Genomic DNA, 12,862 nt, shown 5'->3' on the forward strand with positions numbered 1-12,862 from the left:
AGAGGAAAGCCATAGGAAAGTGGTTGTGAAGTCTATCCAAACCTGACAAATGTGGAACCAACAGGAAAGCAGTGCTTGTTTTCTCACTGTAGTTAAAAAGAACAGCTGGAATCTCAATATTTCTCTAAATAAATGTACGTTGACTTTCTTTAGATTATATAAATATACAAAGCCCAGAAATATTAATTGTGCTTAGATGGAATGAATAGACATATACATTTACACACATTATATATTTTTACACGTATATATAAATATGTATCTTTTGGTTTATGACATTCTCATGGGCTATTTCCTGATCTAAATAAGCCTGCCATGAACTACCTCATCTTTTTCCTTAAGAACATGTGATAAATGGAACAAGGCTCTCCATTAGTCTCTGAAACAGGCATAACGAAAGAAAAATGATAGCAAAATAAATCATTGCAATAACTTAACTGAAGGAGAAGAAAAACAAATCGATCTATTATGAGGGACACACCCCTGTAAGCCACCCCAGGCAGTTGTTTATTTTCAGTTAAGCATGTTTTCTTCTCTGAACATAGTTTTGCTCATTTACATGAATTTGCTGATTTGATTTGCTCTATTTTTTTTGAAAGCTGCTGAACTATTCATCACAAATACATTTGCAAAATACATTAGCGACGCAAGGTTAGAACTCCATACTAGAGCTAACGATATCATTATTTTATAAATTAAAGTTTCTAAGAATGTTCTGCAAGGAAATTTTTCTCATTTCAAAGATCACAGTTTCTTTTTTTTTCCTCTGGAGGCCTGCTACTCCCTAGAAATCTGTTGTTTTATTGTGACTAGACCTAATGGAAGGGAAAAAAATAAATTCCCCACTGGACATTTAAGTGTGTGCTGCATTTTCAAAACACTGGCAATATCCTTGCAAACATTTGGTGGGTATAGAGCTCTCACTAATAAAGTTCTGCTTTTAAGGAGCCAAGACAGCCATGATAACTGAGATTAGGCTATAAAAATGTGATTCTAATGCTTCAAGGTCCAGAAGTGACACCATTTTAGTGGACTGTCTAGGTAAAGCAGCTCATATAGTGGTTGATCTGGTAACTGCGCCATACTGCATTGTACTGTGTTTACATACCCTACAACCATGAGTAGAAAGGAAAAAAAACTCTCTGACTTAAATAGGGGGTTTAGCATCACAGGAATTCTGTAACTTTCTCCTTAGTTGGTATTGCAGTGAGCTTTGTTTATTCCACATAAACTCAAACATTGCTGTCATCAGCTAAATTCACTCCCTTTATCCCAGTGCAACATAATTTGCTACTTGCTTAGACTTCAAAGTGATGAAAATACACCTGCTTAGGATTTGCAGTGGTGCGGATGCGCAGAAATCCTGCAGCAGACAAACCCCGTCCCTCAAAATTTCCTCCGTACTCACCAGAGTGAACTGGAATCTCTGGGCCCCATTTCTTCCATGGCCATCTAGGTTTTTCCTTTAAATTAATCAATACAACTTTAACTAGCAGCATCTAGCTTGTCCAGTACAACCTGCACTTGCTGCCGAGGTCATACTAAGGGATTTAGTTGGCAATGTTTAAGTTGATGTATGCCTCTCTCCTAATGAATATCATGAGGTTTGCTGTTGAAGCTCAAGAATTACCATTGCAGTAAACCCACTATACAGAGAAATTAGAGGTCAGAAATAAGCACATCACAAGTAACAGCTGAAAGCTGTTTTTCAGAAGAAGGAACCAGAAAAGTTGCTGACTGACTACAGAATTAAATCCAGATGACTTGCTGGATTTTTTTTAAACTAATCAACATGTGAGAGTCGAGGACTGCAATTGATTATTTAATAAAAATATTATACTGGTGCCCAGAGTTTCCAATCAGAATCGATACTGTTATTCTGCACACAAAAAGCTTGGCTGGTCCTCAGTGTTGCTGTTCAGTATTTAAGCATAGCTGAACAGTCCGTGGAGTGTTCTGCATCGATTCGGGTCTCTCCCAAGCTATTTATTACCCACGAACACAAATCCTTTTCATCTGTTCAGATTCCTGGGTGCTGTCAATATCTTCAACAGCAGCAGTACAAGGGGTGGGGCGGGGCGGGGGGGGGGGAGGAAGGTTAATGCTAAGATCATTGCTTGTATTTTTCTCAAGTCATTCTTACCTGCATTTTTTACAGTTTTTTTAAACATATTCTGGAACAACCAGAATGTTCTCCTAATTTGTTCATTACAGAGCTCATTACTTCAGTTTTATAAATCTGACAATAATCCTGCATGAACCTATGAAATATATCACTCCTGAACGGGTGTACCTTTTCATGTGAAAACCTATCAGTATTCTCTGGGCTGTTATATGCATTTAGCCGTCTCACAAGTTTGAAGATTATGTTTGGCACAAAAGTCCTGTGTGGAAAACTACATCAAAATTAGCTGGTGAGTTAAACACTTAACAGATACTTAGATTGTTTTAAATTGATGAGCTTCAGGTGCCCAAGTTCAAAATGCACTGAGTCCTGAAAGCAAAGCAGTCACAGGCCTAAGGCATGGCTGAGAAATGGTTAACGAATGCGAGGTACAATCCTAAAGGAAGTTTAGGTAATGTCACCAGCGATGATGTCCCCCAGGGGCCGATACTGGGGCCAGGACTGCTTGACTTCTTCGTTGATGACTGGGAAGAAGGGACAGAGTGCCTCCTCAGCAAGTTTGCAGATGACACCAAGCTGGGAGGAGCGGCTGATACCCCCAGAGGGCTGTGCTGCCTTTCAGAGGGGCCTGGGCAGGCTGGAGAGTTGGGCAGAGAGGAACCTTGTGAAGTTCAGTAAAGGGAAGTGCAGAGTCCTGCACCTGGGCGGGAATAACCCCATGCACCAGGCTTGGAAGACGATCAGCTAGCTGCAAAGCAGCTTGGCAGAAAAAGCCCTGGAGGTCCCACTAGGCACTGAGTTGACTGTAAGTCAATAACATGCCCTTGCAGCAAAGAAAACCAACAGCCTCCTGGGCTGTGTTAGGAAGAGCATTGCCAGCAGGTCAAGGGAGGCGATCCTTACCCTCTGCTCAGCCCAGGTGAGGCCACAGCTGGAGTGCTGGGTACAGTTTTAGGTTGCCCAGTACAAGAGAGACATGGAGCTACCAGAGCAAGTCCAACAAAGCCCAGATTTTGAAAGATATTTTCAAAGAAAACGAAGAAGTGGGATTTTCAAAATACATAAGCAGCTACGAGATTCGTTACCATTCATTTCAATGTCTCCCAATATGTCATGTCTCCTTCTCAGTGAAAGTACATTCAGTGAAAGTGCACAAATCTGGTTACAGGAGGAAAGGCAAAGGAAACTAGTGATTTTAGCCAATTTCTGTCAAAGAAAAGAGCAGGTTCAGTATAGTCAGCATTTCCACAGGGAAAAATCATTTCCAACAATCTCAAGTGTCAGCCATGTGTGAAATTAAGAGCGAATGCCAGTTCCACTGTTTTCTGCGTTGTCACGGAGCATGAAGTATCATCCATATGTTTTTTGTCAACTAGCCTGATCTAGATACAACCACTGTCCAGGAGCTGAGGCCTTCTGGTGGAAAGGAGTTTCTGACCTATCTGTGCTATCTGGTTTTCTACAATAAAAAAATGTTTTGATATTGATATTGTTGCACTTTGGTGCAAGTTAAAACTCTTTCTCTTCATTGATAATACTGAATGTTAAGCTGGTGTTAATTGTCACAGATCAAGTTACGGAAGAGATATGCAGGTTCGGATGCCTTCAGCAATCTCGATTATTCCGGTGGCTTGGCTCGGGAGGAAGTGCTGGCAGCGCTCTGCTCCATCGCTCAGCATTGCTGTGTATGGAATAACGAGGAATAAAGATGTGTTTTGGGCACTGACAGCCCACACTAAATATACTCCTGACCAGAACTCAGGAGGGAAGGCAGACCTAAAAATGATTTAGCCATGATTTAAAGACTGTGTGAAGGAACAGGACTATAGTTATACATATTGTTTTTTAGTTCAGCAGGCAAAACCATCTTAAGGAAGCCAAAAGAAACCCTACACGAGATGCCTAGGCAACCACCTGCTCTTGAGAAAAGCTTCCTAATCCCATTTAGGGGATTAGATTCATGCTCTGGAACATGAGGATTTATAAGCTTCCAAAACCGATATAAATTAAAAGAAGTTACTGCATCAGGGTATTCTTGGAAGAAAAGGAGTTTTGCACTAAGCCTGGTTCAAACTGCTTTAATACTTTAATAATTTTAAAATTTTGATGTATTCCAATTAAATTTTTTTTGAATGAATAAAAATCCAAGGAAAATTTTCATTTTGCTTTATAAAAGTAAGATTCACAAAAGTGAAACCCAAGAAAAATGTTGGTCTAAAAATAGATCTTAAATTTTTGATAGAAAAATGTTTTAGTAAAAACTTAAATTTTGATTTTTGAGATAAAGTGAAAATGTTCATTGCAGGAAGCAATGAACTTCTAACTAGCTGTACATATTAGCCTACAAAAATGGGAAAATTTGTAGAAAAGTGGGAATCTGTAAATCTCTAAATCTCTAAATCTCTAAATCTCATCTCTAAATGTAGAAAAATGGGAATCTGAGTTAAAGAATCATCTCATTTTGAGGTAAGAAACTCATTAGCAAAAGGATGTTTATGCTGGGATGTGGTTGTCTCCTAATTAAAATGGTGGGAAGGCCAGGAATGACATGTCGTACCTGCATGGAAATACTAATGTATTTTTTACTATTATCAAGCTAAGCTCTAGCGAGTACTAAATGTTTTCAGAAGAGGAAAAGAAACATTAATAATTCTGGGCTGAACTGTTCACAGCGAGAATTGACTTCTGAGGCCACAGCTGAACTTTGGCAATGAACAGAAATTCTGCCCCCAACCACTTCTTCCCTTTCTGCCTGGCTTCCTCCTGCCCCCTTTCCTGCCTCCACCCTCACTTATGATCTAATTATGGAAAATAGTTTAAAGTGCTTAAATAAAAAGAAAACAAAAGTAACAAATGAAGACATGGGGTGAAGTCCTTATCTGAGAGATTGGCCAGTGAGTGCATCCACAGCATGAAGATCTCTGCTACAACGTCAAAAACATCCACGTCAAAAATCCTTCTCCTGGATCTCCTTTGTAGAAGGCACTGATGACCCCAGGAGAGGCCAACATGCCTGCGCAGCTGTGCAAAACTCCACCAAGAAAAACAGCAGCATCTCAGCAAGACACTAATGCTATGGGCAGGAACACATCTCCCTGCAGAGAAACAAGCTTGCCTTTGGGACTGAAAGCTTTCCCCAGGAAACAAAAGCAGCGGAAAATGATGTCTCAGATAAGGTAAGGTGCTTAGAGGCGATGAAACAAAACAGCCTTAAAACCACCAAGAGGTAACAGAGCTTCAAAACGCACTGTTGATGCTGACTGCAGCCTTTAAGATCTTAGCAAGAAATATGCTATACCTTTATTATATGCTTTCAGCTGCAGGGACTGGATTTCTCCCACCCTTACATTTTATTTCAGGGAGAGGAAAGTTGATAAATAGTAGTATGTTTCTTGAAAATGGGTACAGTACATGAATTAAAATGCTATTAAAAATAACAACAACCCACTGTGTAATACATTTTTTTTCCAGACAGGTTTTTTAAAAACGTATGACCTACTTCAGAACGGCTTTAAGAAATGAAATGAGCAGTAAGAAAAAGATGAGCAGCAGCAGCATATGTGCTTTAGAGCAAGCTAAAATTGGAAAGGACTTTCATTACCCAGTTAAAAACACCTCCCACAACACCAAACCAAACATAATGTCCCCAAGTGGTAATACAGCATCTGCTGCAGCAGCACAGCCTCTTACTTTTCTCTCCCGGCTGTACTATGCCAACCTGACGTAGTTTTCTGAGGAAAAAAATAAACCCAGATGCAGCACTTTCTAATAAAAATATGAAATCTTATAAAAATGAACCAAATCTAAAGGTTTCTGATCTCAGTCGTGTTGCAAGCTTGTCACTAGCTAGATGCCATTACAGCTTAGGAAAAACAAAAACTGGTGTAAGGAGTACTAATATGTATGATCCCTATCTCAGTTCTCCCTGTTCCCAGGTATTTACATTTTTAGGCCAGTCAGCTCTGTTGCTTGTAGGGCTCCACCCATCAGATGCCTCCTTTTTACCAAGTTTTACACGGAAAACACAGACAACAGTGCTGCAGACAATTTGTGACCACAGGAATCACAGGCTGGGAAGTCACTGCTATGTACAGACTAAGAAATGCTGCGCAGAGCGCTGAGTGGAGCCCATAGTAGCGTGATGCCAAAGCAAGGACTGCCTGTGTATTCTGGATTTCTGCTGATGATCAGCTCGGTAGGCATTGCTAGCAGAACTAGTCATAACTATCCTCTACAACTGCTACCTCCCTGGAGCACAGAGGTTCAACAGCAACATAGTGGTATTAAAAAATACATATACACATGCATGTGTATCTGCTAGGCAGATAAACCAGTGAAGGTCTAATCCATTGGTGAAATCCCCAAAGATGCCATGCTCTTTGTATTCTCCTACTTTTAAAATAGTGAAGCACTCATAGAATATAACAGAGACTGAGGGCAAAAAAGGTTTTTGGGAGAATGTCCAACAGCCAGCTGTCATGAAAATACCCTGTGGATAGTCTTAAGTAGTCTTATATAACTTGTTTTGTTTCCTCCCAGGTGTTACATGAACATATGCTTCCTCTTCTCTTGGACCATGATGCCAGAAACACTTGCGTATGTATGTAAATTAATGCAGCTGACTAATATCACTCAATGCTTCGAAGTCATAACAGGCAGTTTAGTAATTCATAGAATCGCAGAATCAGTAAGGTTGGAAGGGACCTCTGGAGATCATCTAGTCCAACCTCCCCACTCAGCAGGGTCAATTGTTGGATTAGAAATGAAGATTTGAACTCTGCATGTTGGGTGAATTCATACTTACTGGGAAAGCACTAGGCACGATTCAGTTATCAAGTCTCAACGTTTGCACCAAAGTCGCAGAAACAAACTGGTACAATTTGGCCATATGTGCGTTTCACTAAATAGATGGAATTACGGCAGGGTGACATTTTGCCTTCATTCTCTGCCCTGCATTTGTTTTAAATGTGCTGCAAGGGTGGAACATTTTACTAGTTTAACTATGCAGGTGCATCAAGGGCAGGCTGCTGCTCTTTGGGCCAGGAAAAAAAGGTAAAATACTCAGATATACACACTTCTTTATGACAGATGACCTATTTTCACTGTTGGTAGTAATCTAACACATTTAATCCCAACATAGCAAATTATGTCTCAGTGAGAAAACTCAGTTCTACAAGAGAGCTCACTAGATGACTTTTGAAGGCCATGAACCCACTTAGGAGAGGTTGGTGGAAAGAAATATGCAGCAGTGGAAATCCTTTGCTTTTGTTTTTTCTTTAGCATAGTGAGAAAATAAAGGAATGTTGCTAGGATTTGGTGTAGAAAAAATTGATTTTTTTAACATATGTTTTTGCGCATCAGCATTTTCACTGAATAAAAATCTTAATTGAAGATTTTTCCTGTCTCAAGCAGATGGGTAAATAACATCCTGTTTCCTCATGAGACCAAATATGTCATTGCATAGACTCTGTTTTATCTTCACTGCTCATATCATGGGAGTAGCAACATTGACTGGTCCTTAGACTTGGTTCTGGGTTCTGCTCATGTCCTCCCAGAGACTTGCTCTGCGACTTTTGCCACGTCGGGAGTCACATCTCTGGGCCTCTTTCACTCCTCCTCTTCTTCTACTGGGCCTGCTGGGGTGGTAAGGTCTTCAGAATAATTATGTGACTGGGTATCTTAGCTTTTCCCTTAAGTCTTAAAATCTCAATACTAAATCTTAAACATATTTCTTACTATTTTAACATGGTCTGTCTTCCTCGGAGTGGCTATGAATTAAAATTAGACACTGAAATGAATAGATATCAGTATTCTGTCTTACTTTATTATGATGTGAGGTTACTGACCCTTCAATTACTGCTCTGCTGGGATTTTTGTAATATCCTGGCATGTGAAAATGTCTTTTTTGGGTTTTGACACTATATTACTTTCAAAGTGGAGTCCTTTCTACAATTATAAATACATACTATCCAAAAGCTGGGTCCAGTGTGGGATTGCCCTATTCCAGTGAACAGGAAATTAAGACTAAAGATTATATGAACACCCAAAACAGGCAATATTTAATTTTGACAAATTATAAGTGTTAAAAATCTTCAGTATCACTTAAGTGATAATGAAAAAAAAATCCTTTCCTACATTTAGGATTGTTTTAAAAACAGGTAATATAACTCAAGAATATTGGGTAACAATGAAATCTAGCCAAGTGATAATGTGAACCCTGACACTTAGTGATAGAAAAGCAATTTCTTTTGCAAACCTAGAATGGAATTAATCACTTTCAGCATAGGATGACCCTCAGAGTCCATAACTCTAATTAGCTGTGGGACAAGACTGGCCTGAGGGGGAGGCAAGTGATAAACAGCAGCAGAAACTATGTTAAAATAAAAAAAAGAAAAACAGTTCAAGTCCTTTTGCTAACTTATGTTAAATTTGGTAAATGTTTTCAGGAAAAAGCAAAAGCAAGCAATTAAACACAAATCTAAGAATTCTGCTCCTGCATTTAAAATAAGAAAATGTTATGCATTTTTAATTTGAAATGTTTCTCAATCCTCTTCCATTTTCAAGCACCAGATTAAAACTTTTACAATTAGAATATCTGTTCAACATGAAAGATTTTCTCTAATTTTCTTTCTTCCTTCATGCAAATAGAGAACAAACCCAGCTATACAAAGAACTCGAATGATGGCACAATTTTTCATGTTATAATACATAAATGAATATTGATGTTGCTTAATTAGTAGCTTAGGCTGCTCACTTGAGGAAGACTGGTCTCCTGATAAACAGACTCGTAGCTTAATGCTTGAAGGTGTTTATACAGCCTTCCTTTCAAAGATCTCAGGCAACTATTCTAACAATAATAAAGTGATCCTGAAATACGGCCGAGAGATACTTGTCTATAGGAAAGGTTAATGCCTGTCAAAATAAAATAACTGATTAGCCCAAGACCAGAGAGCAAACCTGGAAGAATGGGAAGAGAAGCTCGCTGTTGTTCTGCCTTTGCCTTTAGAGGACTTTGCTCATCAGACTGCAGTCATGGACCTGGCAACAGGGAGTTACAAGTACTGTAGGTTGTGAAGGTTGCCCAGTGCACAACTTCCAGCTGAAGCACTGCTGGACAGAAAGCGCTACTAAAATTAGCTGAAGCAATAAAGTGCTCCAGTTGTGAACTTTACAATCACCCTTAATGACTCTGGGGTTATGACTAATACTTACCCAAGACACTCTGAGGGAAATTTGTCCAGTTTTTTGTTAAACCTCTTAAGACCACAGCAGCTGAGACAGTTCCTGATCATTAAGGATTTTCCAGTGAACCTGGGCTGTCTCCAGTTAGTCTTGGCTAATGTTATTTTGAACTCATTTTTTTTCTCCTCAGTGTAACAAACCTGGTTTTACAGATGGGGAACTGAGGCGCAGAACAACTGGCCTTCGAACTTTGAAAGTCACTTTGAACTAAATCCAGGTCTCCTCTGTGTGTGCTCTGTCACTAACTTATGCTGTGCTCTGTCTCTAATTCTTTTTATGCTCTGATTCTTTCTATCAATTCAGTTATCTATGCACAAAGACAGGTTATAGAAAAATGAATGTTCTTCTGGTTTATAAAAGTAGTCAAGTGTGAGGCCAGCAGTGAACAAGGGAAGCCCATTCAGATCCACTATTCATAATATCTTGAATTTAATAGTCTTTATATATGGACCTAGAACAAGTTCAAACTCAAGACAGCTCTGATTGAAAAGAAACACACCTACTAGTGTGAAAGTAATGAAGCAGAATCAAAGAAAACTCTTAGTCTAAGAAAAGGAAGACGGGAGAAGGGACGGTAGTTGATGTATATTGTGCAATATCACAGACGAACCGGGGCTATTCACAAAAGCTAACTTAAGTCTACCGAGGCTATTTCACTAATGTGCTCTTTATAGTTGAAGGAGAAAGATAAATTCCTCTTGAGGGTGATTCATATCAGAATCATAGCAGAAATATAATTTAGCCATTATAAAAGAGAGAATAAAAGAAGATTAGCTAGCTGTGGTAAAGCCCTGCCCCTCACAGTATCCCTGCTGCAAAATTTCATGTTGTAGGTTTTTAATAATATTAACTTAATGTATCAGTTTAGTGTTCCTGGAGAAATGTCTATATAATTTTGTGAAACTTCACCCATTTCATCCGTATTACTTTTTATAGGAAAATATAAGCATATGAAATGAATTCACATCTTCCCAAAGAGAACCACATGCCCTGCTCCCAGCAAAGCGAATTCTGCTGTAAGAGCACGCCTGGAATCCAAGCAGCAACTCATCATTCCCATTTCCAAACTCTGGGGTGCTAGAAAGTTTAATGGAAAAGCTGAACTGGAAATCATTTATTTTAAGAACATCCTGGAATTAGACATAAGACATCATCCTACAGTTAACTGGCAGGGAATATACAGAAAAATATTAAGGCTTTAGATAATCTAAAGGCTTGATCAGAATCCAGGTCTTGTTTAGTGAACTGGAGGAGTTTTCACTTGAACAGGGTCAGAATTTCACCCTCTAATTTTAAGCTTGACATTTAGAAGCCTGACGGTTGAGATTTTAGATTTCTTCCTGTCTATCCATGGTTAGGCAATACTAATAGATTTCAACTATTTACTATTTTTTTTTGGTAAGTAAAACTCAGAAATGGAAAAAAATAACAAAAAGAAAACTAAGCTTTTTTGTTTATGGCCCACAGAACTTCTGTCTTACCATGTCAACCAAAAATATACACTTCCTAAAATATGACTGCCTACAAATAACCTTGAGATATCCTAGTTCAGTTGATCAGGATCTCTTTCAAACAACTTTTGATTTAATTTCGCTCTTGGATTACAAGAAGGTTAATATGTCATCTTAAGAACCTACCAACTACGCAACTTTAAATCAAAGTGACTTTTGTGACACTGCAATAAAATTACAAGGCAAGACCATCAGCAATCCGTTATAACATTAGTATATTAAATCTGTTACAGCCTGTTTTGTTAAAATACTTTAGAAATGTCAACTCATGACACAAACAGAAGAAAAATGTGGGTGAAAATAGTAGACACAAATACGAAAGACATCTGAAACTTGTTTTTGTGATTTTGTGTCAAGAGATTTTGTGTCAAGTTCCAGTACACAAAAAGATCTTTTGAAACTAGAAAAGTTAAGCAAAAATGGTATTTAAAAATATATTATTGAAATATAAATTGTATTTGATACTTTAATCCAAGTTTAATTTAACTTTAAGAAATCAGGTATCAGTGCAATTAACATATATAGACTTTAAATTATGGAATATTTCCACCCTGTTACCAGTACTTTTAAAATTCTGCAGTATAGGTACACATTTCTAGAACAATTTTAGTGAACAGACATTTATTCTTTCAGTTCTACTCTTACCCTTTCAAATCCCAAATCAAGATCATGATCCTAAAAATGTGCTAGATAAAAGATACAACAAAATATCTTATGAAGGGAGTATCTTGAAATGATACTTGATTTGATAACAAGGCAAAATTTTGCTATAAATACCAGCTTGGAAACTGCTTTTAATTCAAAGAAAAAGCGAGAACAAACCATGATAGGCAATGAAGTTAACTGTACTAGACACCAGTGACTTACCATATCGGAAAAGACACTGTTTAGAGAGTTTTCTTTCAATATCAAATAACTATGAAAGCTTGCCATGAGAAAAAATGATGATTCAAATATCACAGGAAATAGCATATACATTTTTGATGGCTTGTGCTCTCAAGTAAACAATATTAATCCTCATATCATTACCAAGGGAAAAAGAAACCCTAGATCCAAACAATCTTCCCCTAGATTAATTAGTAAGCCAGTGCATAAAAAGAAAACTGCATCTGAAAATGTGGCATCTCTTTTTGACACACAAAACTAAAAAATTTAACATAAATGTGGAATTCTGCAAATAATTTAAAGAAACTGTAGCCATGGGAATTAGCAGTTTTGTGTCTGAAGAAAAAAAGCTCCTGCTTAAGTGCTTAAAATACTCAATTACTCACTTGCTGCACTACCACACTGAAACATTATTACATAAAGGAGAAATGGAAATACTCAATACTCACGCTTGGTTTCAAGCTGCTTCTCCTTGTAACTTTTGTAGCAAAATAAAGGAAGAAATAATTGGATGTCTTTGCAGAAACAGCATTCAGTAAGTCCAAAAGAAACAGAACACTTTGCCAGAGCTATTTGAGGGTCCCATCAGAATCTGGCTGCCTGGAAGAAGGCTGAGGGTCAGTTTGTTTCCCTTAGACCTCATGACATGCAAATAGCTGGCTGCCTCACCACTGAGTCAAACCATCCTTTGACATCTTTTGTTTACAAATTACAAATACATACCACGTAGGAGGTTCTTAAAGGAGCATATTTCAGCCAGTTGTCAAGAGAAAAAAGGCACTTCTGTTAAAAAAAGACCTCCCTCCAAACAACCCCCCTTCCAAACCCAATCCACCCCCACACACAACACCAAAAACCTGAAGAATCAACCCCCCTCCTCCCCAAATCCCAAACAGTTCAGTTGAAGGTGGGGGGTGGAGATGGATCATCATTCATCCTCAGATTGTGCACAGACCAGAGCGTATCCAAAAGACCTGATTTGGAGTTGTAATTTAGGAAAGAAACAGAAAAATCCTGATGACTAATGTCTGAGTGTCACATACTGGAGAAGGGTGGAGAAGGGTATTGAGAGAAACTTTTCTCCAATTTAAGGAAAGAT

At 38.3% G+C, this 12,862-nt stretch overlaps 1 protein-coding gene across 1 annotated transcript in view; it reads right to left on the reverse strand.

Moving 5' to 3' along the window:
• Nucleotides 1-12,567, reverse strand: part of FHL5 (four and a half LIM domains 5) — a 28,903-nt gene extending 16,336 nt beyond the window's left edge. Inside the window, exons 1-2 of the mRNA XM_062572727.1 lie at nucleotides 12,487-12,567; nucleotides 12,213-12,363 (exon numbers count right to left, since the gene is read on the reverse strand). The gene's annotated coding sequence lies outside the window, so the exon portion shown is untranslated. The remainder of the gene's footprint in view (nucleotides 1-12,212; nucleotides 12,364-12,486) is intronic.
• Between the last annotated feature and the right edge of the window lie 295 nt (nucleotides 12,568-12,862).

Source organism: Rhea pennata, chromosome 3 (genome assembly GCF_028389875.1).
Source record: "Rhea pennata isolate bPtePen1 chromosome 3, bPtePen1.pri, whole genome shotgun sequence".
Taxonomy (NCBI): Eukaryota; Metazoa; Chordata; class Aves; order Rheiformes; family Rheidae; genus Rhea; species Rhea pennata.